The 22,842-nt window shown below is 42.0% G+C and overlaps 1 protein-coding gene across 3 annotated transcripts in view; it reads right to left on the minus strand.

The window, feature by feature from the left end:
• The window catches only part of DISP3 (dispatched RND transporter family member 3), a 355,755-nt gene that overhangs the window by 92,704 nt on the left and 240,209 nt on the right, over nucleotides 1-22,842 (minus strand). The gene's annotated exons all lie outside the window — the stretch shown is intronic.

Below are 22,842 nucleotides of genomic sequence, written 5' to 3' on the forward strand. Positions count from 1 at the left end.
AAACCTGTGCTGGCTACAAAAGAGGTCCCTGAAGTAGTCAGGTGGCAGAGTTGATGGCAGTTCATCAAGCCATCTTCATTGCTGGTAAACACCAACTCAAAGAACTGGTCATAATCACTGATTCAGATTCAGGAATGGGTTCGTGGAGCTCCTGATAAATTGTAATAATTGGGGCATGCTGTGTGCAAATAACAAACCGCTCAAGCACAGGAAATTAATCCAAGCAGTTGATTATCTGGTCACTTCTAATGAGATGAACATCTATTGGAAAAAGATCAGAGGTCACTCCAAAATAGAGGGTCCAAACAAAACTGGAAACTACTTCGCTGACCAGTTGGCCAAAACTGGAGCCATTCACTGGGATCTCCTAGAAACCGAATCCCTTTTGGGGTAAATCCACGTCACTGCTGTCACCTGGTCGCAAACACATGCCCAAAATGAACCCTCAACTGTCCAAAGGAGTAAAGAAGACATAGATGCAGATTTGATTACTTATCAGGTTTCCTCTTCGTTCCTCTTTGTATAGAGTGTTGTAGGTGTGTTTGGTGTGAGTGGGAAGTTTTCTACTTTTGGTTGGTGTGGCCTTAATTTTGTAATACAGTCTACTGAGGCTGGACCAAGGAAAGATGGAGTTTCTCAATAGGAGCTCTGATTGGCTAGAGAGGACAGCAAGACTACAATGAACATTCTAAACTGTCACTCTCTGCCTTTCATCGTCGTAGCCCCAGCTGAGAGGACGTGTATAGTAGTTGCTCCGGCTGAAGCTTTGGGCTTTGTGGATCAGAACTGTCAGGTCCCTAGCAGTCAAGCAGCTATTCTCTGGGGTTTTCAGGAGAGTTGTCAGGACTATAAGGAGAAGAAACTCTTAAAATTGGAAATCCTGAAGTTACGTTTGAAGATCATACTAAGATAAGTGACTTGCCTTTGGTTTTTTAAAACATTGTCAGTGATTTCCTTGAATCGTCATTTCAAGAAAACTAAGACGTTGGTACTGTTTTGACAAATTATCTGCACTGTTTTAAAAAGCGTGTATTCGCTTGTTTTCTTTGGTTAAGTGCGTGTGAGGATTGTTCGTTTTACCCTGCATGTGCGAGGCCTTGTTGTAACGTGCTTTCTGCAACGCTTGCATACGAACTGCTCTGCAGTGTGTGTTCACTGTACGCATGCGTGAACGCTTCCTTCAGCGCATGTGCGTGGACAATTTAGCTACATGTTTCCTTCAGCGTGTATGTGCGGTAATTGTTGCTATGTGTTTTCTACTGTGTGTGCATGCGATCTGGAAAATCAACATGTTGTCTTCAGCGCATGTGTGCGGAAACTGTTGCTACATGTTTTCTACTGCGAGTGCACGCAATTTGCAAAAACTATGTGTTTTCTTCAGTGTGTGTGCACAGAAACTGTTGCTACGTGGTCTCCATTGCGAGTGCATGCGTTTTGCAAAAACTGTGTTTCCTTTAGCGCGTGTGCGCAGTATTTATTGCTACGTGTTCATCTCCCAACGCATGCACGCGATCTATAATTCTACATGCTTTCTTCATCGCGTTTGTGTGTTTGGAGTACAAGGTATAGAAGGATCCTATTCAAAAGCTGAACATTAACTGGAACTATGTACAGTTAAAAAGAGCAAGAGTCAAGGTTAAAAACGAGTGCTAGAAACCTAAGTTAAGAAGTTGCTGTTAATTTCAAGAGACTCAAGAAAGAGGTAGAAAGATTTCAGTAATCGGTTCTCAGCAAATTGTCACAGTCTTCTCTGAGATGTTTTAGGAGAAGAACCAGGTACAATTTTTAATTATTTAGTTAAGGATAAAAGTCTCTTAACTTTGATATTAAGTGATTAATGAGGGGATTTGTGTTTGTTTATGTATTTACTGCAGGTTCAGCATCAGCTTGTCTTGACGTCGCCATCCTGGTGTTTTTTTATGTTTTCCACTTCCCCCTTTCCCTTTGGGGTGTAGTAAGCAGAGCTGAATATAATTTAGTTCTGAGTGTAACACTTCGAGGGGATTGTCGGGGGTTCAGCAGCTTCAGCGGACGTAGGATTACTCTCAGCCTGACAGATTGAAAGGCCAATAACTTTAGTCCGGCTGAGCTGTCATGAACCCCGACGAGATCTCAATGGAGGCTTTAGGATCATGGATCAGGGAATTACGTGAGGAGTTGAGAATAGCCCGCATTGAGAATGCTTTGCTTAGTCAAAAAGTGGATGATTTGAGTGAAAAGGTGACACAAATTCAACTGATAGGAGGTAGGAGGGAGGATGAGGTATCTGGGGGTGCAGGTTCTCTGCCAGAGTTGGAAAGGGAGGGAGGTGACCAGTTACCCTGTACTCCACAGGTCTCTCGAGTTAGTGAAGTGGCTGATGGAGCAATAAGGAGTTTAGTTATGCCAGTTCCCTTAGCAGCACCGGAATGTTATCTGTGGGACTCAAAGAGGTTTAGGGTGTTTTTAAATCAAGTGAGTTACATTTTCTGAATAGACCTGCGATCTTTCCTACTGATGCCTCCAAGGTAACATTCATGTTGTCCTATCTTTCTGGGGAGGCTTCTGCTTGGGCGGGGTTGCTGGTGAGTCAAAAGAGTGTAGTTCTGGGGAATTATTCCAGTTTTTTTGAGGTTTTTAAGAAAATGTTCGACAGAAGGCAGGTATCTTTGGAGGTAGATGGGGAACTTCTAGAGTTGCAGCAAGGTAATAGAGATTTGGTACCTTATATTACACAATTCAAGTCCCTAGTGTTAGAAAGCAGATGGCTCAAGGAAAAACAGGCCTCATTGTTTTATCGGGGCCTAAGGGATGAGTTAAAAGATGCGTTATCAGGGATTGTTGAATGCCCTTCTGCATGTGATGCCCTACTGGATTTGGTTATCCAATTGGATTTTCGTTTGAGTGAAAGAAAAGCGGAGTGGCGACATAGTCAGGTAGATTTTAAGTCTGCAGTTAAAGTGGATAGGCCTAAGGTAGCGATGAAGACAAAAGGGAGTGATCCACCTTCCAGGGTCAGGCGTCCTCTAACCAAGGAAGAAAGGGCTAGGAGGAGGGATAACCATCTATGCTTGCATTGTGGTAGGAGCGGTCATTTCTTAGGGAATTGCCCTTAGACTCTCAGAAGAACTTCCACTTCAATTGGCAAGGTGCAGCAGATCGCCAACAGTGTGCAGACTGCTGTTCCTCATATCACGGTGATGGAGGTCACAGGGAGAGAATATCTTTTGAGCTAACTGATGATCCATTGTTGAAGATTATCTTGGGGATGCCTTGGCTTACTCTTCATAATCCTTTGATTGTTTGGAGTGCCAGGCCAATTGACATGCAGTCCCATTTTTGCAAGGAGAATTGTTTCTCAGGAAGGGTTCTAGAGGAAGGTGTTAAACAGATTAATTATGTGTCTAGTTTGTTTGGCGGAGTTTGGGGCTGGAGGTCATGATGTGGGGGCAGTTGTAGGGCAACTTCCACTGTGTTGCCAAGATTTTTGGGATGTGTTCGATGAGAAGGTGGCGGAGGAATTACCACCCCATAGGCCCTTCGATTTTAAAATTGAGTTGGAAACTGGGGCCATCTTGCCGAGTAGTAGAGTATATGTTCTGACTGAGAAAGGAAATTACTACTTAAAGGAGTATTTAACGGGGAACTTGGCCAAGGGTTTTATCCATCATTCTAAGTCACCTGCAGCCTCCCCTCTATTTTTTGTACCAAAGCCTGATGGGACCCTCTGAACTTGCATAGATTATCGAGCAGTCAACAGAGTCACTGGTAAGAACCGGTATCCTCTTCCTCTCATCTCAGAAATGCTGAATCATATCCAAGGAGCCACCATTTTTTCTAAACTAGACTTGCGGGGAGCTTAACATCTGGTGCGTGTGCAAGAAGGAGACGAATGGAAGACTGTGTTTAAGGCCAGGTTTGGGCTATATGAATATCAAGTGATGGCGTTCGGTCTATGCAATGTTATAGCGGCTTTCCATTTTTTTATTGACAAGGTTTTTAGGGAATTCTTGGATGCCTTTGTTGTCGTGTATATTGATGACATTTTAATATTTTCTTCAGACTTGGATCAACATCAGGGGCATGCTCGCCTGGTTCTGCAAAAAGTGTGTGAATATCATTTGTTCGCTAAGTTAGAGAAAAGCCAATTTCATACTGACTCCGTGGAATTTTCGGGTCATATAGTTTCACCTAAGGGATTGGAAATGAACCCAAAGAAGGTACAGGTAGTTCAAGAATGGCCCACACCAACAAGGGTTAAAGAGATACAGAGTTTTTTAGGGTTTGATAATTTCTATAGGAGATTTATTGATGGATTTTCCCGGTTAGTTGCCCCTATAACTGCTGAAAAAAGGGGTTAAATTTGAATGGGACCTTGAGGCAAAATAAGCTTTCAAGAATTAAAGAAGAGATTTACTTCCAGTCTGATTTTAATTCATTCTGATCTTTCTAAGACTTTCTTTGTGAGGCAAACACTTCTAATCTGGCCATGGGAGCGGTGCTTTCACAGAGACATGAGACTACGGGTCAGTTACATCCAGTAGCTTTTTTTTCAAGGACATTTTCTGCTGCAGAAGTGAATTATACTATTTCCAATCGTGAGCTGCTTGCAATCAAGTCCGCTTTTGAAAAATGGAGACACTTTCTTAAAGGAGCAAGGCACACAGTAACAGTGCTTACAGATCATGGGAATTTGTCATTTTTGAAATCTGCTAAGACGTTGTCTCCGCGACAACTTTGTTGGTCCTTGTTCTTCGCAGATTACGATTTTGTAGTGACCTTCAAACCCGGGTGTTTAAACAGAAAAGAGGATGCCTTGTCTCGTCAGTTTCCTGGAAGTGGGATTAGGGCGGTCCAGGAGCCAGAGCCTCTTATTGCCCCAGAACGTTTGCTGTTAGCTGGAGTTTTTAAAGGCATGGATATGTTGAATGAAGTTTGCTAGTAAATGTCTTCACAGAGGATGGAGGAGTGGGTTAGATTGGATCCAGCTAGAAGTATTAAGGAGGGTTTACCGTTTTTTGATAACAAGCTCTATTTGCCCACGGAAGAGTTAAGAGAAAAGGTATTGAAGAACTGTCATGAGTCGATCTTGTCAGGACATCCAGGTTTTAGGAAAACGCTGGAGTTAGTGAGAACGAATTTTTGGTGGGAGAAGATTCGTCAAGATACGTTAAATTTCGTCAAAACGTGTGCAGTTTGTGCACAGGCTAAGAGTCAAGTTGGGAAGCCGTATGATCTATAGGAGCCGCTACCTGTTCTTCCTCATCCTTGGCACACTATTTCCTTGGATTTCATCTGTGATCTTCCTGTGGATAAAGAATGTACAACAATTCTGGTTGTGGTGGATCTTCTTACCAAGGAAGCACATTTCTTACCGATGGAGGGAGAGGTTACTGCAGAAAGAATGGCTCATAGTTTTTTGCAAGGAGTGGTTAGGGTGCATGAACTTCCTAATCAAGTTATTTCTGACAGAGGTTCTCAATTTATCTCTGAATTTTGGAGGGCCTTCTGTAGGAAACTTGAGGTGGAGGTTAGTTTAGCATCTGGGTATCATCCAGAGGCTAATGGACAGGTGGAGAGAGTCAACCAGGAGTTGGAGAAGTTTTCCATGCAATGAATTTTCCATTGCAATGAGTTTTCCAATGAGAATGTCTCCATTTGAGCTCATGACGGGATGAAAATGGGTGCTACCTCAGCATCTGCTCTAAAGAACTCAAGATGACCGATGAGTAGATTGAAAATGTATGAACACACCTTTAGCACGCTTTTGCTTACGCCCATCAAAATTTTAAAAAGTCAGCAGAGGGGATGAAATCTCACTACAACTTAAAGACCATGAAGAAAGAGTACGAAGTAGGAGACAGGGTCTACCTGTACAATTTCCAAAGGAACCATACCAAAGAGAGGAAGTTCCTCCCCTCTTTGCACAGCGCGGCAGCCTATAAGATCTGCATCCCCAATGGAGAACAGACAGAAGAGAAATGGATCCATATCAATCAATTGAAAAGCTGTCATCCCAGACAGACTTTGCGACTTATTGAAGAACCCAGTGAGGGTAGAGCCCAAGAACCATCTGAAGAGTAAAAGTAAGGAATGGAAACCCGAATGGAGAAAATCACACATTCACAGGGAGTATAACAATTTATTCTCATAAGGAATGTACCAGAGGTAATGGTCATGCTCTGAATTGTATGTGCCAAGTGAATATTAATGTGTAACTTATTGTTTTGTTGTCAATTCATACGTCAATATTACCAGGGAAATATGTACTGTATAAAATACTTAACCTCTCTTTATTCTCTGCAGATTAAATAACTCCTTACCTCTAAAGACCGGAGGTGGTTCGGCCGAAAAGGGAGGGCTCCAAAAATCCAAAATCCAAAAAAGAGTGGAGGGCAGACCAAAGTGCCACTCCCACAGGATGTGGAAAAGTATGGATGTGCTCTGATGAGGAAATTCAGGGAATGAACCAAAGTCCAAAGGAAACAGAAACGCCACTCTCTTCTTGCTCTTTTCTCTGAATCACTGGAATCCAAGAGACAGTAGGGCAGGACATGTGGGGTAAAATATGGCCCATGAATGCCAGAAATAAAAAGGCTAGACCCGTATTTAAGAGTGAAGCTGACTGGTGCTATCCATTTGAAAATGCAGGCCAGTCCCAAAACACTGCTGTTTTGTAACGTAAGGCCTAGGACATGAACAGAAATGGGCCTCTTTCAACTTTATCAAAATTAACAGGTGTTTGAGTGTGTTCGAGTGAAGGAAAATGTGCCTCAAAACTTAAAAAGTGCTGGATGTGCCCAATGCATATCAATAATAACAAAAAATCAGGGTGTAAGATCACACACACATTTCATATTTCATTCTTCTATAAATTCAACAAGGATTCTCAGATAGTATACACAGCCAGAAGTGACCTAAAAATGTTTTAATTTACATATATTTGTCAAATGTGGAGAGAACACAGTTGCCGGAGACACACTTATTGGGCATTTGTTTGTTTATCATACAGGTGGGTGAAATCCAGTCAGCTGGACTGGATTAAGGTGAACAAATAAAATGTTTTGTCTTCATTGATTGACATAGTGTGTATTAAATATACAATGTGAACATTTTCATTTGAGTTCCTTTTCCCCCACCTTGCCTTTTTAATAATAAGCCCAAAACGATTTTTCCCATTGAACTCCTTTACCAAACAGCGCCTTTTTAAATCAGCATCAAAACGATTTTTCCCTTGTTTTTCCACTCCGTGCATCTTGCCTTTCAATCAAAGGGGCCATATTAAATTTGCAGCCTGGAGGGCGGGGTTGCTGGGAGAAAAGTATTGTTTTAAATTAAGTCAGTTCTGTGGATTTTGCATTGTATTGCAAATGTTTTTCATTGGTTAAAGCGAAATTCAATCTGGTGTAAGTTGTAATTGCATGTTTAAAAATTTCATCTGTGTTTTGTATAAACTAGTCATAAATTGTGATTTTGGCTACTGCCACAGCACGGGTGGCTGATGTTAGTCTGTTTGTCAAATCTGGATTCAATAAATTCATAAATATATATTTTTACTACATACCGGCCTGGTTCCTAGTCCATTGCGACACAAGGTATTTGTTGTGGTTGGGTGTGGGACGGGTTGGAGGCCTCACCATATTGAACCTAAAATAAAATAAAAAGTGCTTTGTTGTGCGCCAGCTTGCTAGGGGGGGAAGGATCACCCTGGATTGAGTGTGACTGCATAATAAACTGTGGCATAGCCTTGATAAAGAACGAGGCCTAGTATCCAAAGCTCACCAGTTCCACAGATCACACTATTCAGGGGGTTTACTATTGGATTGCAACAATACCACTGGCTGCAGGTAAGCGTTACAAAAGGTAAATAAAGTTCAAATAGGTTTCTCTCTCAATCCCACCACTCTAGAGAAGGCCCAGTGGGTGGTCCTTGAGCAGACGTCCATTGGTTTTAGGCATGGGAGACATAGGATGACGACTTTACCCTCAAGCAACACTATGGCGGGAAGGGATTCAGGAACATGCATGCTAACATATCCGGTTACTCTGATTTCTTCAGCAACCACCTGAGGGATTCATGAATCTGCTTGGCCCACTTAATTCTAGGCTTCCAATGGCCTTGGGTGTAGAGGTCACTTTCGCCATAGGGATTGGGTCTGGCTAGTCCTTGGTTCCAGCCTTCGGTGATACATTTCTGAATACTGGACAACTGTGCACCCATGGAGCAATACGATGCAGACATCCATGGGACAGGTGACCTCAGGAGACTGCCAAGAAAAAAAGAAGGTGGGATTCAGCGGGAGTCACCATTGACAGGCGGCGACAGATGATCTTCATAGTGTGAGCAAAGGAGCAGGCGCTGCACAGCTTCTCTTTAATCAGGAAGGCTGAAACTGTAGGAGCAGACACCTTCTTACACAACCTGAACATTCATGAAGTTCCAAGGATGTACTTGGAACAATGCTGGCTGCAGTGGGTGGCCACACAAGAGCTGGTTAGTGCACTGGGTTGTTCGGGGGCACTCCCTAAAGCTCAGTGGGCACAGATCCTCAAACAGGGGTCACGGTTCCCATCAGCCCAGGGGTCGAAGCACTGACAAGGGCCTTCTTGAGATCAGGAGAAAAGGAGCAGTGCTTCCCTGGGACTTGACTGAAAGCATTGTGGTCAGCTGCAGTGATCATCCTCAGGTCTTCAGTAGGATGTACCTCTTCATCAGGATCTTGGTTACAAGGATGATCTGTCAAATAGCTGCAGGAGTCCCCATTTTAACCAGGTCCACCAATGGTAAAGATCTGTATCATTGAAACAAGGGCTGTCCACTTGTGGACATCCTCTGGAAGACACATCTGCCCAGAAACAGGCACATTGGCTCAGATGTGGATTGGGTCCAGTCAGACCTAGACCTCACATCCGGCCGCACACACAGGCTCCCACTTTCTGTGGGAAAGCTGAAGCTTTGCCCGGCAAAGGGATTTTTGTATATGGCAATACTGGACCCAAGAGGGCCAAAATGAAGAAGGCCAAAGTACAACGTGACCAAAGGACAGGTGGAAATCTTGTGGCACCACCTTTTTAGATTATAGATTACTGTTTAAGGCATTAGGTGGTAAACTGGAAAAGTGCATCGGTAAAATGTTAAAAACATGGTAGAAAAGATCTGCTGCCATTAACCCATCCTGTACACATTGTAATTGCAACCACAAAGTAAAAAAAATGTTTTTAAGAATACACAATATCCAAACTGCACTTCATTCTAATGTGATGTGTGCAGCTTTAAAAATACAAGAATTCCATTAAGGAATACAAGGTCCCCCAGTACTAATAGTCTTAGGGACTGATCAGTTTTGCCATGAAAGTGAGGGTAGTAAAGTTGAGGGCTTCACTTACCTCCACAAATTCAGGACGTGAAGCAGACAATAGCAAACGACAGGATGTCCCATAGAAGTCTATGGGAGGAAACCAGATAAAAGTAAATATTTCCTAACTGGTGGTATCACTTTAAGATAATGCCAGCTCTATAAGGCTGGGCAGTACCACGGCATGGTAAGTTTATGCACCAGGCTAAGCAGCCAAGCCAAAAGCAGTCTTAATGTATCCCACTCAAGCAGGCAACTTGTGCAATATAGATACCATACTGCTTAGCTTATGATGCAGGCATACTGTGGACCACCTTCTTCCAGTGTTCACTGGCACTTGATAGGTGTGGCAGAAGGTGAGCAAGGATGGAAGGGACAGGAAAGAACAGGGGTCAACTTCAGGAAGGTTCTGACTGATGGCCTCATATAGCTCAACTTTTGCTACAGACCATCAAAACACACAGGCTGGCACCTTTGCCCTGGCAGTCACATCCCGTGCTCTTCTCATGAAGAGCAGGAAAAAAACAAACAACAAACCAGGGATTCAAAGGTGCACTTAAACAGGACAAACAAAGACGTCACAAGCTTGAAACTACAGGATTCTTAAACCAAGCAACACAGACAGCCTACCAGCAATCAATATCCTCAGCTATCTACGAACGTTTTTATGTTAGGATATATGATTCTACGAACATGCCAGGTGAGCTTTTGAAAGTGATGCAATCATTCCGCTCCCTTCAAAGTGCTACAGCCATTCCTCTCCCTTAAACGCGTTGCTTAAGCCCAGACCCAGAAACAATGCCATGACCACCATCGTTCCAGACAAAGTGCAAAAACTCAGGGCAACCATCAACCAAATTTACATTGCTAAAAAAACCTAGCCGATTATTGACAAACATTACTACAAAAGTATCCGATAAATAAGGACACTCTGATAACAGATATTTAAGGAATTGAAGATGTTGTCTATAATTTGTTTATGAACCTGTGCAAGGAACATGGGGCTTAAGATCATGACAAAATAGAGAGCAATCACCGAAAAACAAAGCTGCCAATATTGAGTATTTTTGATGAAAAGATGTTGCAGGAACACCTGAGAACACAAATTATTCCTGTCTACAAAGAGCATCAAGAATGGTAAAGTAACCAGTGGCGTAACACAAAATTTGGGGGACTCCCTGCGAACCATGCTGAGGGCTCCCCCAACTCGACAACACTCTGGCCCGACCTAGATTACCGCGCTTGCGCAATATGCATACACGTGCTGCAGCAGGGGTACACCGCACACTGCACTAGGAGAAAGATATAAATATGTGTTTTAATGTTTTATCCAGCACACTTTGGGGGGAAAAAATTACTAAAAGGCCAGAGTGTTTGCAATTGTTTTGTAGGGTAGCGCCAACCAAAAATCCAATACATTCAAGTCACCAACAGTGCACAGGAACATTAATGCTTTGCTATTAAAAATGCCATGCCACAGTGAAAACATGTCCAACTGGCTGTACAATGTAGACTAGTCTAGAAACATAATAATATATCACAGTAAAGCATGCAGGCCGCATTTAGACATACCTAGAGTGGTTGCACCGAAATGCCAGTCGAAGCAATAAGACTTATCATGGTTATTTTATCACATATGCCAAAAAAAGATACAATGCTGGAGTAAGAAACGGCTAGACTGGCAGCACCCAAATGCCAGTCTAGCCAGGCAATTACACTTAGCAGGACTGCTTTATCAGAGATGCCAGTTAAAGAAAAGTCAATCCAAACTAAGAAATGACTAGGTAGGCTACACCAAAACGCCTCTCTAGCCACTAATACCACATATCATGCCTGCTTAGCCTGGACCTGGATGACCATTACGATTTATCACACAATCCCCATTCCACCCTACACCCCACACATCCCCTTGCCCTCCCACCTCCTGCCCCAACCCCCAAAATCAGCTTCTCAGCCAAGAATTACCTCCACATCCCTTTTCCATGTCCCAATGCTTGCATATGAGTCTCCTTGCCTCATAGGTAAGGACTGGGATGAAGAAGAGTGGGACTAGTAGTAATGAAGATTACAGGTAGCTAAGCCAGGCATTACCTCCATGTCTCTCTACCTCATCCAAGTACTCGGATATGAGTAAAAGTGCCTCATACACAAGTACTGGGACGAGGAATGAGGATTGCCAATAAGTAAACAAGGGATTAAACACAAGTAGTGGCACAACACCATTGAGCTGACTGGGCTTCAGTCCCACCCGCCCTCATCTGCACCCCATTGACATTTTGGGCTATGATGACTCAATGTGGCTGAACTACAGAGCCGTTGCCGGACAGCACAGGAGACAGATGTTAAATGGCACCTGGGTTTTGCTGTTAACAAAGGCCCAGCAATTACTAACGTAAAGCATTTCCCTGTTAGTACCTGCAATCAAATGCATAATTCTTTAGGGAATTGAAATCTTTAGGTGTGTTTAGTATTTGCATGCCAGGGAAGCAATTAGAAGGGTAGAGAGGGAACAGGAGACTGCTTATTCTCACAACAGTCCATAAGTGGGTGCTTTCAGATAATAAAGGAGAGAGTTAACTGCTTATAACATTGAAGCTGCATTAGAATAGTCCCATTAGAATGTATAAGGAAGTTAGATGCCCCACAGAAATAGGTTTGCCCCTCCCCCACCGCCCATGAAGTTAGCACCTTACCCAACATTTGAAGGGTTAGCACCCCCCCAAAATGTAGGTATCGTTGCACCCCTGAACACAAGCACACACACCATTTAACAAACCCACACATGCACACTGAACCCCCATACATTTAAGTGTGCACCCTTTCACCATACAGGCATACCCAGGCAGCCACCCACACATTTAAGTGTGCACCCTTTCACCATAGACTCACAAAGGCAGCCACCTATATTAAGTATGTTTGCACCCTTTCATCATTCAGGCACTCCCAGGCAGCCACCTATACATTCAAGTGTGCACCCTTTCACCATAAACCCGACATGCACACCCAGCCACGCATACATGTAATTGTGCAACCTTTCACAATACACTCAAAGCAGTCACCTATACATTTAAGTGTGCACCCTTTCACTATGCACTCACACAGGCAGCCACCTATACATTTAAGTGTGCATCCTTTCACCATACAGGCAAACCCAGGTAGCCACCCATACATTTAAGTGTGCACCTTTTCACCATACACTCAACACGCACACCCAGCCACCCATGCATTTAGTTGTGCACCCTTTCACCATACTCTCACACAGGCAGCTACCTATACATTTAAGTGTGCACGCTTTCACCATAAATTCACACACACACTCGTCATGGGATTGAGGGGAGCCCTATTACTTCAAAAAGAAAGTTTCTTTTTGAAGTCACTCTGACTTCATAAAGAAATTATTTCCATTAAGAACTGAAACATGTTGAAGCTTTGCACAAACCAACTGCCAGTACTTTCTGTGATGGGATCTCAGTTAGGCTTAGCTGCAGAAATCAAGCATTGTTGCATTTGTGATCTCAATGGTAGCGTTGACACTGCCAGAAACTTGCCTACACAGTGTACTAAATTGGGGCCACTATACATGTGCAACCTTGGTGGTCTTGTTCATAGTTACGAGGGAATCCTATCTGATTCTTTTTGGGACTATTGCTTAAACGTTGATACAACTTCGGCTCAGATAGCCCTGTATCGTGTATGGCTGCACATTAAATCTTTGTTGACTGTCTGATGGGGTATGCTTTTCTGCTAAACTGTCACTGAGCCGTAGAAGCATGGTATGGTAAGAGGGGTAGAACAAAAGAAAGACAGAATTAATTATGTATTGAATTGATTGAAAGAAAGTCCTTTGGAAATGTACAAACTATTCTGATAAGGAGACAGTGAAAGAAACGAAATGAGGGTCTATGTTATAATAATATATTATATATATTTTGATAATAATTTAGGAACGGAAAAATCATGTGTGTTGTACGTCCTTAGACGTATGGTTTCACAGATGTTAGAGTTTATTGGATCTATGGTTTATATGAAGTTAGCAGCACAACTTGCCAACTTTGACATCCGTAAAGCCATGCTGACCCCAATTGAAAGACAGAATGAATTCCATTAGCTATTTATATTAACCTATTTGACTCGATATTTTATGTGTCACGTGTCTTCTATGGGTGGAGTTTTGAATTGGTCTGCTTTTGACTTTTATGGTTTGATTTGGTTATTCTGATCTTGTTTTAGACGACCTGGATTCTATCAATTTGAAGTGATGTTTGCTTGATTGCTGTGCTTGTTATGTTACATAAATTATACATTATTTTAACTGTCTGAACTGATATCTTGAAATGTGTATAAAGTTCAAATTGAACTAAATCTCAAGAATTATTATTATTATTATTATAATGGAAATAATTTCTTTATGAAGGCATAGTGACTTCAAAAATAAACAGAGACCTCCAGCCTAGAGGCTTCCATGTCATTGGCTGGGGGAGCCCTCGCACTTCAAAAATAAATAGTTTATTTTTGTAGTCACTCTGCCTTCATAAATAGATTAGTTATGTTATGCTATAACATAAATAATTTATTTTTGAAGGCAGAGTGACAAAAAAAAGATTTTTCTTTTTAGTCCAAAGGGGGCCCCCCTCCCAGGAACTGCGGGGGGGTATAGAGGCACCCATTACACCAGTGAAAGCAACTCGACATGTATGGGTTCCCCATAAACTATTCCAAAAGCAACCCAAAGAAATAATGCAAAGCCTCTCTCTTGACATTAAGAAATATGGCTTAGCTCCCAACACATGACTTGACATGGCGACTGTAGTCTTCTTTAAAAAAATACTAGAATATGTCTCCCAAACTGCCCCATTAAACTAATGAACAGATGCACAAAAGTAGTGGAAATGAAAGGAATGAAGAGAATGCGCTCATTCCATTTGTGCTAGTTCTTAGAAATGTGCAGGCCACCTTATTCTCAAAGGTTAACGGCGCATTTCAGGAGGGGCTGGATAGTAGTGCTGTCCGGACCCCCCTTTCATACATTAATGTCGGGAATTTATTAAAGGTTTCCAGCAACCACATGGAAGCTGCGAGCACATTTCACAGAAAGGACAATGGAATAATCCATAAATGACCTACTGATTGCTATGAATATGGCTGACATCAACAAACCAATGGCCTAATTCGTGGAATTTTTTGCATGGTGCAAAGTGACTTTTCAATGGTGCAAAGTGCCTTTGCACTGCCAAGGAACCTGGTTCATGGAACTGTGCAATTTGTTTTTTTGCAGTGCAACGTACATTTTCACATCAAAAAGACAACTTTGCACTGTTCCATGAATCAGGGTGGAGCAGTGCAAAGTGTATTTTTGCAGTGCAAAGTGACGTTGTACAGCAAAAAGAATCAGGTTGTTTGTTTCATGAATCAGGTTGTTTGTTGGCAGTGCAAAGTCACTTTACACCAGTGAAATGTCACCTTGCACTGTGCAGAACAGGCCCCAAATCAGTACATGATAAAACATCTTTTGACCAGGCCAACTGGGAATATCTGTGGAGAATAATGTTGAATTTGAGCATAAGATGAGTTTTTTTCAACAGTATTAAATCCCTGTACAAATATAGGTGATATCCACTGTCAGAGTGTCACCATTGCTGTTTCTAAAGTTTATGGAACCTATCACTCTTACCATTAGGGAAATTTCACGGATTATCTCATTCAGCCAGTTAATTACAATTATTGGGATAAGAAATATTAGCATATGTAGATGCCCTTTTAATGTTAAAACTTTTTTAAAGCTAACCGAGTCGTCAGATCAAACTGTCAGCGTGCATCAGCCGCCGCTGCTCCAGCTCTTTCGCAGGTTTAATCCCCTTCTCCCAGTCCTCACCATTAGTGTAATAACCTCAGATAGCAACCCTACCTGTGCACCTGTAGCATCCTGACTCTCTGTCACCTCCTGCCATATAGACCCATAGTGAGTTTAAGTCCCTTTAATGGAGTCCTTGAGGGGGGGCCTGTTGCGTATGATGTTTGTTTACTTTTTTTCTTAACAATAGATTACCAGGTTCTGGTCCCATGATTTGCTGTGCAGACACAGGGCGGTCCTACAACATCACGTGCTGCTGCACAAAGAGGCTCTCACGGGAGTGGGAAAATGAGAAGCCTTCAGGAGCCGTACATGCCCTATCCCGAACAGACTTCAGCATGATTGCCGGATCAGAGTCTCAGTGGACTTCTGCTGAGCTCCTGTTTGGTGGCTCTTTTCTCGATTAATCCAGTCATAGCCCAGCACAACAGAGGATATATGATATGATATGATATGATTGTCCCGAGCTGTGACATTGCTTCTTTGTCTCTGCGATTTTTGTCTTGCTCTGAGTTATACTGGGGACAGAGTAGTGACTCTGCTAGGGAGCAGACTCGGTAACTGATGTTTTGGACTTTGAAGCTGTGGTAGGAAACAGTCATAGATGCCTTTAACCTTAAGAAACTAGAGAGTTGTACATTTTTGGGAGATAGTGTTCCTCAGTCCAGATAATTATATCAGTGGAAGGAATAAGTAATTTGTTTCCAAGTAACAGTTGGAGAGAAAAGGTCCCAAAGGAAATGTTACATTGTACTTCTCATTCTGAGAGCAATTACTTTAACATCATTTATTGTATGTATCTTAGCTCGTAAACTCAACCAGAAGATCGGCTTAAGCGCTAAATAGACAGGTCAAGACAACTGTCAGGTTTGTGTCTGTAATTAGTTTAGTTTCAACCTGTAATTTGTGTAGTTTAGCCTTTTGTTTTGACTTAATAGAATATAATAAATTATTTAGTAGTTTTGGGAAAAGTAGACTCAAGATGGTTTGGGCCTAAACTTTTCATCTTTCAGAATGAGAGCTTACCAATCCATCATGGAGATGAGGGGGCTGGACACTGGTGCAAATTGTCTCTTGATGACCCAGTTGGCACTCTAAACTGCCTTTCATTGTCCTGTGAATATCAGGAAGGTCCTGTTTGTGTTTTCTCCAGAAGTTTAAGGCCTTGTTACCAGAACTCTTCTTGTGGGCACTCAAGGAAGAAGTTTGCAGTGACTCTTCGGCGTGGGACATGCTTTCCTGAATTACTGGTGGGAGCACAGCAAACTTTTTGATAAAGGAAAATGTAGTAACCAGTTTGAAAGGATCCGAGTAGAGCAGAAGCAGTATAAAAGTTAACTTTAGTTTTAGGTATTCAGCTTAGGAAATATTAGGAAAGCGCTGATGAAAGAAACAGCGTAGTATTTGAAGGAATCAGCGCTTTCATGCCGGAGAAGTTAAAGAATGTAACTATTCCCATAGCGCTCCCTCAGCGTTTCAATGTGCATGTAATATGTGGATTAGGAACATTTTTAACTACGCGCCTGATGAACGACTCCTTCTGAGTAAAGGGTTTTGGCCAAGCCCAAACCCAAACCTGCAGTTCGGATGAACAGTAATTTAAATTCTGAGTATTCATAGTTTCTTGAGTAAGTGCGCATGAGCGGCTTCAAAGCCACTGCTTAGCGTTCCGCCTTTGCCTGACTCTGTTCCTTCTGACACACGGCAAGGCGCACGTGCGCTAAGAGCACAATTTTGGTTTTAACGCTGAAAACACTTTCGTTCAGTGCAAGTCATCAGTGCGCTTGCGAGAAGAATAGAGAAAGCTGTGTTTCTCATATTTCCATCAGAGCTTTGAGTTTGTAGTGTCCATGTGAGCACAGTCCGTGGGAAGAGTCAATCTCGTCCTGTGTGTGTAAAAGACGCTTCCTATCAGTAACAAAGACAGAACTAAATGACTATTAATTAACCAAATCCTGTTATATTTGAGCAAATGAAGATTAAAAGGATATGGAAATGAACTTAGGTAACAAGTGTCTCTTTGACTACCCTCGAGATTCTTTCAAGAGTATTCAACTAAGTGCCAGTCTATTTAAGTAAACATTTTAAAAAGAAAGAAAATACCTTTCTTGAAGTGAAATACTGGAAAGTTACCCAACTAGTGAAAGACTTTCACAAGAAAATTAACTATGTTCAACTCCTCTTAGCATCTCATAGAGGAAAAACAGGTATAATACAATCGTATGGGGTAGAGGGTTGTTCAGAGTTAGTTTGATTTTAATCTGTGTTCTTGTGTCTCATTTTCTACAGATTGGGGCCTTTAACGGAAGACCAGAGTCTGTGTTATTTTCAATTTTCTCCACTTCCCCTTTCCCCTGGTGAAGTTGGGATTTCAGCTGTAACTCAACTCAGTTGTTGACCACACTTTCCTGGGAGACTGTGGGGTTCAGCAGCTTCCACGGACAGGAATCATCAGGACCGGACAACAACATAGTTAGCATAAACTAGGGACACTCTCTGTAGGTTCGAATTTTAGGCAGGGAGTTTGGTTGAATGTTAGTTTGTAATTTTAGGTTAGGGTTTAGCTATTCAAAAGCAATAGAAGATAGGGAACAAAGGTTTTTGCAAAATAATCCCTGTCAACAAATCTCTAAGAGGAAGAGCAGACCTTTCCAAGAACAACCTAGACAGTTCAGCTAAAGTTATTTTGAGTTTTAAATGTTTACTGTCTATCTGCTGCCACTGCTGGAAGTGATCAGATTAACTTTAATTCCACGGATCTATCCCTGGGTGACCCTTCCTTTCTCCCTCTCCCTTTGGAATAGACTTTTTGCCCCTTATGTCTTCTAGCCCTTGGAGAATTGATCTGTGGTGGCTGTGTTTGTTATGTTGTCCCAGTCCACTTTTCCCATGGAGCTGTGCGTGCCCAGCAGAGTTTATATAATCTGATGAGCAACAGAATTAAGGAGACCTGTGGGGCCAGCAGTTCCTGTGGAACCTGGAAGACTTCTGAGTAGGACACAAACAACACCTGTTTAATATGAAATCTCCAAGAGATTTTGGTAGATATCAGGAATACATAGAAAAACAACAAAAAGACAAAATACAAGTTCGGCTTTCAATTAATAGATGGACTCACTATGTCAAAATGCATATTTTAGTCAAGTTACCTTTTTATTTTTTAACACTTTCTCATATGTATATATATTAGTAAAAATGACTTTCTAAAGTTATATTATCAAGAGTAAATCAATGTGTCTGGGCAAACACACATTTCTGGTTCTCAATGAAAAAAACAATAAGATCTTGGAGAAGGTGTCATTGCCAGGCAAGCATTTTAGCATATACAATTTGGTGTCTTGGCTGCAACGCATCAAATTCCTAATCAAACCATTAAACCATCCCAGTGCAATAGAGGGAAATACAGATGTGGAGATTCCCACATATTTGCAGAAGAGCATACTTGTGTGACAGCATATAACATACTAAAGTTCTTTAATAAATATGCATTGGAATGATCATAGACTGCATCAAAGCGTAGAGAGAAATCAAGAAAAGGCACCCACAATCCCTCTAATATCTAGATATAAACCTTATTAGAGCTGTCCAGCATTTCAGAAGATTTTTCCCAAAAATCTCCTGGCACCATGCATTGGCCACCTGACCAATACAGTAGGTAACGGTAACCCTATGCAGTCAGTGCAAATGTGGAGAACTCAATCTCTGCATTACAAAGAAACTCCTTTATTTTAGAAAACTAGCTGGCAAAAATAATCATCTATGCCACCAGTGATGAGCCCAGTGGCATCTTCAAGGTACCATAGACATACGTTTTTCACGATGCAACATTTCTACTATACCAAATAAACTAAAAACATTTCCACGAATTGGGGAAAAAGTAATTTGTTGTAGGTGTAGGATTAATATGCAAATATATCTTGCCCGTTTACTGAATGCCCAAAATGATTAGAATTCTGATAAATAAGTCTTCAATGAAATGGATAACCACAATAAATAGAGTGAAACCACACAAATATATATTCTTTGAAAGAACTCTCCTAAGATTGAGATACTTCAAAAGGAGCTAAATAACCTACACATAATTTGTGTCTTACATTTGGGGGAAATGATAATTGTAAGAGAAGGGACTTTAAGCACCCCACTATGGACAGACTAGCAATGAGAAATAGAAGAGGCCACTCTTTATGAGATGGTTATCCATCGGTCAAGGCCAAATGACCCAGAGACTCTATTTGGGTTTAAAGATGTGGCTAGAGAATGGGTGACATATACTCTTTTCAGAATGCCATTGCCATATAACAGCTTACAAATACATAGGTAGCAAAGCATTCAAAGCACATCAGTGATTATGGTTCACTATGTTTCAACATCAAACATGTTCGCTTAAGTGTAACTAGTGAGTAGCATTGGTGAGGGTCGAAAGAAACCAGTGAGAGAATTCGATTCACACAGATCCTAACAACTACCAGACCAGTTTAGATGTTCCATGGAGTTACAAAACCATGGACAAATTTGAATCAGCACAACCACAGTTTTGCTTTTAAACCCTCACCATCCAAGAGTGCAGTCAATCAGGTTTCTGTCAGCACAGTGACACTGATATCACTGTAGCAAGACTTGTAGATAACAGCTCAGTCTCCATGTCTATGGTACTAGACTACAACGTTTGACACAGTATTTCTCTATATCATCCTACGCCGCCTACAAACAGGGACCAATGTCTCAGCACCTGCACACATATGGTTCCAATCATTGTTGTCAGAGCACAAACAAATCGTTAGACTAGAATAGACATGGCACATTTCTGAAAATAACGGGCATTTAAGAATATTCTTTTCAATGTGCAAGTCGCTGTATTCACAAAGTTGAGCCGCACATTTTGAAGGGTTGGTGCTGTAGCACAAATGATGCGCCAGCCGGCCCTCTTGCATACATTGATGTCAGAAGCACTCCCAACACTAAGGTATGAGTTGCTCCAGCACCCAATTGGATGCAAGGTCGGCATTTCACAATAACGCACCCTTGAATGGACTATCACAGTCCATTGCTAAAAAAATTAACTTTTTTTGCACCTATTTGAGATATAGAAATGCAATTTAAATCCCAGCTATGTCACTTTATAATAAACAGGAAGGAGCCCGAAAGGACCCAATCATACATTGGACATGCCGTTGAAGCTGTTGCAAACAGCCACAATAGAATGTGCTTATTTTAATTACATTCCATTTAAAATGTGTGATGTGCTTTAAAATGCATAGAAAAGCCACTAACTGGTGCAATTATGCAAAAGGGAAGAAATAGGGCATCTGGATGCGAGCCTTTACGCTTGTCAAATTCAGATGCCCCATGTGAATTCTGCACAACGTTTGTCGCAAGTGAAGGGGGTGCACTTGCGCATCTCATCACTTGCGCCAGCATGAATTATGTGAACGCGGACTATAATCTGCCAATTTTGGGCCCGATTCATGGAATTTATTGCACGGTTGAAAGGCACTTTGCACTGCTGAAAAGTGTATTTTTGCCGTGCAAGTCAGTACAAACTTATTTTTGCGGTACAAAATGTATTTATTTAAACTCTAGTTCTTAAAAAGTGCAAAGTTCCCCCTAGCATCTTGCCACTGACGAAGACCAAAGGATGTGACGACCAGATGGGAGGAAATGTGACAAACGTTGGACTGTCAAGGGCAACAGTGAGTTTTTCAGCACCTTCCTTCAGGCTAGCTGGTCATCTAAGCCCTAGTAGGCGAGATGGATTGAAAAGGTACGAGGGCCTTTCCTTGTGAAGCATGTTTCGGGAGGAACAAGAAGTCCTTTGTCCGATGATCTCAGTGGTCTTGATGATATGGTTTTCTGGAATTTCCTGAGGATGACATGTGGGGCAGTACCATGTTAGGCCTGGTGGATCATGCATAGGGCCTTTACTGAATGGAAAGCCAAGGAATTTATCTAACTGCTGATGAGACATGAGTGTCAAAGGCTAAAGGTTCCTGCACACTTCTCCGCCCTAATCCATTTTTCCTAATATGTGCATGAAACCCCTCTTGGGACTACTCACAGTCTACCCTCTTGATTTCTAATCTAAGGCTGGTGGCACCAATATGTACCTGCATGTGACCAGTGTGAAGGATCACTACCAACAATGTCACTGATGGCTTAGAGGCTAACACAACCTGGATGGAGAGGAACTGCTTCAAATTAAAAGGCTCCAAACACAGAACCTGGTGCATTTTCTGAAATAGGTTGACTTGCTGCAACACAGCACCCACTTTCTTTGGTATGAGAGTGACCATAAGGACTAAGGTTACCAATAAATATGGGTGCCATGTGATAGGCTGACATTAGCGTTGCTGGAAATGCAGGTGCTGTGTGGACAGGACAAATATCCTGCTAGTTGGACGGCTTTGGTCAACTCAAGGTTAGACAATGCCAATGAACTAAAATCAAGCCTGTCAGCATGGCAAACTCACCTGCCCTGATAACTCTTAAACTTCCAATCTATGCTCCTATAACTCTTGTGTGGGCTTCCTTGCGCTGTTCAAATATTGTAACTCACATATATGGGTGACATGGTACACAATGTAAAGCAATGCTGTCATGCTGGCGTCATAGGTGCAGGACCAATTCCTTTGGCTCTTAGCATAAGGGCCCTAATCTTGCCTTAGCCTGACTAGTCAGAAAGTCTGTCTATCACCTATATATGAACCCCCTTGTTCTGCTTAAAGCTAAGGACAGACATTTAACCTGTAAGCATGTTGCTATAGTTTTATTATTGCAGTTAAAGATTAAATAGGTTGGTGTCAAAATCAACAAACGTACATTTAGCCTGTAAGCTACGTAAGCGAAAATGACTAAGTCACCCAGAGGGCAGAATGTTTGTGAGTGTGGAGGGGTGGTGGTGGGTGATCCTGCTTTTGACAGCCCCGGTGAAGTACCTTCTGTGAGAAGCAGACCCAGAGCAAGGGAGACAGAACTGGTGGCTGCACAAAACAACTATTTAAATTCATAGTTGATTAGACACAATATAAATCCATACTTTAGACATACTCAAAAGAAGACCGCTGCCTTCCAGCATAACCAGCTTCCAAGGCTGCGTGACCAACAAGATAGACAAGTTAATTTCCCATAATTTTCAATAACAAATTATTCCAGCCGAGGTTTCAAATGGAGGCCAAAAGATGATCAGTATATTCATTCCATTTAGAGCTTTTGGTCTAGAAATAAGGCTGCTCGTTTGTGCATGTGAAATCCTTTCTTCTCAGTGATGCCTGCTCGTTCCACAGTAAACTCTGCACGAGGATCAGCAAGGGGCGACTCGCTGAGTATTCCTGGCTGGGAGACGCAGCTGCACATATGAAGGTTTGGGTAGACAACCTTCACCGCCCACTAAAGTTGCAGTCATTGGTGATCCCCCAGCCCGGGTTTAGTTTATCTCCCAAGATCTCACTAAGTCATCATTTAGTGTTTTCCTCTCCTCCATCTCACTTTATGCTGAGCCTCTGCTCCCAACCGCGTTCACCGTTTTTGTTTTCCCTAGCTCTCCTCGTCTTTCTGCGCTTCACTCTTAAGGCACAAAGTGATTTAACCTATCAGAAAACATACACAAGGCGTTGGCCATACAAAATGATTGTGCGACGAGCAACACAGGATCAGAACCTA

This window comes from Ambystoma mexicanum, chromosome 8 (genome assembly GCF_040938575.1).
Source record: "Ambystoma mexicanum isolate Mex_15411 chromosome 8, UKY_AmexF1_1, whole genome shotgun sequence".
Lineage (NCBI taxonomy): Eukaryota > Metazoa > Chordata > Amphibia > Caudata > Ambystomatidae > Ambystoma > Ambystoma mexicanum.